The following is a 4,734-nucleotide window of genomic DNA, read 5'->3' as shown; positions in this document are numbered from 1 at the left end:
GTAATTTTATAATAAATGTATTGGATTCACCGTTAGCTTCTTCTGTAGCGGTAGAGTGACTTTTATATGACTTTGAAAAATAAACGTAAAAACAGAACGTAAACAAAAATGCAAAACATTTGATTGCCTTATCAAACAACAACAAACGAGAGCGAATTTTCATTGGCTTAGCGAACGTGGACACAAATAACGTCATCTCTTCATGGAACTTTCTGGAAAGCGATCGGCATTTCGCTTTGACGTCATTTGAAACGCAGTAATGTGATTGGGCAATCGAACTGTTTACTGCCCATATTAGGAGTTTCCTTGGCGGAAATATGGAGAAGCTTTGTTTTAATCTTGCCAAACATTGGTCCATGAAACAAACTGCGAACGCTTCTTCCAGGTCATACGAAAGTCGCTCTATATCGATAAATATGTGCATTCTCGTTCTTTCGCCTCAGAAGTGGTATATTGAGCGATTTTGAGGATTTCGAGTTCGCTGTTTACTGTGCTCGCAACAGAAGGACAACGGTGCATGGAGTCAGATCGGGGACAAAATAAGTTTACTTAGTTCGTGTGGTCGAGCCATAATTCGTGGGAAGTTCACACTCTTTTTTTTTGTGGAAACCCTAGTGGTCTGACCGTGAAAAGCTGCTTCGACTCATGTGCTATTACCTCGTGGCGTGAAAATGATACGCTCGTGTTGTGTCGGAAATGTGACCAGGCTCGGAGGGTAAAAATTATAAGGATTTGTATGGGAATCTCGATAACAAACACTCAAAAAGATATTTACATGCAAACGTTCTCAATAAAAAAGCCGTACTTTATTGTCCTGGTGACTTCGCATTCTGGGCGGTTATTTCCGTGATTTAACGCGATTAATGCGACTTCCAAGCTTCCTGGGTTGTCATTTCAGTCTACATAAATGAAGGAAAGGCTGGAAAGTAATTTTAAGCTTACATCACATCTCGCCAATAAAATCACACTTCTCCGGCATCAGTCACGTTCAAACTCCGGAAATGGCCACACAGATAAATTTACTTCTCTTCGACCAAGTTTCAAGGTCCAGTGAGTATCCATTACTGAGAAACAGGGATGAATATTAAACAAGACACCAATTAGGCGTTCACGTGGGATACAATGATCAAAGCAAGTAACAGGCAGCGGATGTAAATAAAAAGTCAAGACTGCCACAAAATTCCTTGGAACAGTAAACGAATATACAGATCTCAAACTTACACGGCTCACTTTCCCCTCCCATTGTTGTTTGCACGACTTTCTGAGCCCATTTGGCAAAACAACATTGTGGGAGGGCAAAGTATTGGAAAGTGTTTCAATAATTTTGTCCGAGGCTGTAGTTATTATTCATATTACGGGTAATGTGGCTAGGCCTTGCTTGGAGCCAGTCTAGAATGGAGCAGTAAGGCATCTCCTTCCCTCCACTAGCCTGGGTGGGCACCTTGGGCAAGTGCCAGTACACCCTTAGCCCTCCTTGACCAGGGTAACGGTTTGGGTAGGTAGAGCTCATTAGCTTTGGTAAGCTGTCTACCTAGGAAGTTGCTCACCCGAATGAATTCAAAGTCTGTCCCAGTGAGTTTCGCGGAAGAGACTTCTTTTGTCCAACGGCATTGAAGGTGGTTCAGCAACGCAGTGTGGAATGCGAAGGGCATGCTGGAGCACATAGTAAGGCATGGCCATCCACTGCAGCCGAGATTGTCCCCAGATGTAACGATGTTTTCGTGCCACTGGACTCTGACTTTCAAGGCCGAGAGAGTGGGATTGTCTCCCTGCAACGGCTTTTCCACTAAAATATCATTCACGCACATGTCACATTGCGCACCTCCATCATCCCATCTCAACACCCAGTCACATCGCATTTCATCCTTCATCAAGTCATCCACGATTCCCACTCATCCCAAACCAAGTCCTGCGGCGATGGGGGAATGGCAAAGCAACAGGTGGAGGTGACCACTGGCAGTTGTAGTCATGATCCTGCACGTAGGCGGCCTTGGACCAGTGGTCGTTCTTCTCAGTACTCGGGGCACCAGAGAAGTCCGGCAGCATCCTGGGCGACTGAGCAGCCCTTTTTAGGACAGCAACTCTCACCCTAGCAAGGGAGAGGCCTAGAAAAGGTGGCCTAAGAATTGCCTGCCCTACATCATCTGGCCAGCTAACCGCGGTTGGCAGATCACCTACACATGCGGTCGAATCCAATTGAGAAAGAAAAGACTCGCATTCGGAGCATGGAATATTCGTACACTCATGGACAAAGATGACTCAGCAAGACCCCAAAGGAGAACAGCCCTTGCAAAAGAGTTATCTTGCTACAACATTGACATTGCGGCCCTAAGTGAAACTCGGCTTGCAGATGAAGGATCCCTTACAGAACCAACCTGTGGCTACACCTTCTTTTGGAAAGGAAAGACTCAAAGCGAGGACAGGATACATAGGGTTGGCCTCGCCATCAAAACAAGTTTGATGAAACAACTCCCTACCCTGCCTGTTGGTATCAATGAAAGGTTGATGAAGCTCCGCCTGCCCCTCAGCCACAATCGGCATGCAACAATCATCAGTGCATATGCGCCGACTCTAACTAGCACTGAAGAGGCAATTGAGCAGTTCTATGCCAACCTCAGCTCTGTATTGGACTCTGTCCCTGCGAATGATAAGCTAATACTTCTTGGCGATTTTAACGCCCGAGTTGGCTGTGATCACAATCAGTGGGAAGGAGTACTTGGCAAACATGGCACTGGCAAAATGAATGCTAATGGCCTCCTGCTGTTGAGCAAGTGCACAGAGTAAAACCTGATCATCACAAACACGATATTCAGAATGGCAGATAAGTACAAAAATTCTTGGATGCACCCCAGATCTAAACAGTGGCACCTGATAGATTATGTCATTGTCCGCCGGCGCGACATTCGTGGTGTCCTCATCACCAGAGCTATGCGGGGAGCAGAATGCTGGCCAGACCATAGGCTTATCCGCTCCACATTGAATCTTATCATAGCCCCCACCATCCAAGGCACCAGAAACTTTCCAGAAGAACTTTTAACGTGGCCAAACTTCAGCAGTCTCGATCTCTCGACACTTTCCAGCATAAGCTGGATGAACAGCTAGCTATCATTGGTCCACTGTCCGGTGATCCAACTCAGAAATGGAACCAATTCAGAGACACGGTGACAGAAACAGCGAAGTCAGTTCTGGGCTTAAATAGCCGTAACCATCAGGACTGGCTTGATAAGAACGACAGTGTCATTGAAGATCTGCTGACCAAGAAGAACAAAGCATTTATGGAGTGGCAAAATGATCTGGGTTCCTCAGCGAAGAAGGAGAGATTCAAGTCGTATCAGTCTTTGGTCCAAAGGGAAATACGTAGGATACATGACCAGTGGTGGGAGAAGAAAGCCGATGAGATTCAAGCCTTCGCTGACTCTAACAACTCAAAGCAATTCTATAATGCCATTAAATCAGTTTATGGCCCTTTAAAATCTCGCTCTACCCCTCTGCTTTCAGCTGACGGAGTAACACTAATCAAAGACAAGGCTGCGATCAGAGAAAGATGGAAGGAGCACCTCAACCAGCTCCTGAACCGTCCATCCTCGGTTGACCAGACAATACTTGACCATATCCCTCAGAGACCGGTCCTTGAAGAACTCGACAACACTCCCTCCATGGAAGAAGCCCAAAAGGCCATAAGACAGATGAGCAGTGGCAAAGCACCAGGAAGGGACGGAATCCCAGCAGAAGTATACAAGGCACTTGGGAATGAGGCTCTCCAGGCTTTCCATAGCATTCTCGTTAGCATTTGGGAAGAGGAGGAAATGCCAGCTGACCTCCGCGACGCTTCTATTGTCTCCCTTTTCAAGAACAAAGGACTAAGAGCAGATTGTGGGAACCACAGAGGCATCTCCCTTCTTTCCATTGCTGGAGAAATTCTAGCACGCATTATGTTGAATAGAGTTATCCCTTCGATTGCACAAAAGAACCTTCCGGAGTCACAGTGTGGTTTCCGCCGTAATCGAAGTACTGTTGATATGGTCTTTGCAGTTAGACAGATCCAAGACAAATGCATTGAGCAGAACATGAGCCTCTACGCGGTCTTTATAGATCTCACTAAACCTTTTGACACTGTCAACCGCGAGGCACTATGGGTCATTCTCGGAAAACTCGGCTGTCCAGCAAAATTCGTTAAGCTCATCCAACAATTCCATGACGACATGACAGGAGAAGTGATGGTAGACGGTGAACCCTCTGAGAGATTCGGCATCAAAAATGGCGTAAAACAAGGCTGCGTGCTCGCACCAGTGCTTTTCAACCTGTTCTTTACTCAGGTGTTACTTCACGCTACTAAAGACCTGGAATTTGGTATTTACATCAGATACCGCTTGGACGGTTCACTGTTTGATCTGAGACGCCTCTCAGTGAGAACGAAGACACTGGAGAGACTCCTAATTGAGGCGCTGTTCGCTGATGATTGTGCCTTGACGGCCCATAAGGAAAACCATCTGCAAGTAATCACTGACATATTCTCGGAAGCTGCAAAGTTGTTCGGCCTGACAATCAGTCTCTGTAAGACCGAGGTTCTCCTTCAGCCTGCGCCTGCAAGCTCTCCTCAGCAACCTTTTATCACTATCGACGACACACAACTGAAGAACGTCGAGTCGTTTAGATACCTGGGCAGCATCATCTCCAATGATGGCTCTTTGGATAAAGAAATCACAACCAGGATACAGAAAGCAAACCAGGCAC

General features: G+C 46.3%; 1 pseudogene; it reads right to left on the bottom strand.

The window, feature by feature from the left end:
• Positions 1 to 1,871, bottom strand: part of LOC137988422 (uncharacterized) — a 23,721-nt pseudogene extending 21,850 nt beyond the window's left edge.
• Between the last annotated feature and the right edge of the window lie 2,863 nt (positions 1,872 to 4,734).

Source organism: Montipora foliosa, chromosome 2, assembly GCF_036669935.1.
Source record: "Montipora foliosa isolate CH-2021 chromosome 2, ASM3666993v2, whole genome shotgun sequence".
NCBI lineage: Eukaryota > Metazoa > Cnidaria > Anthozoa > Scleractinia > Acroporidae > Montipora > Montipora foliosa.
Note: the sequence above shows the minus strand (reverse complement) of the source record. Positions and strands in the feature narration are given on the sequence as shown.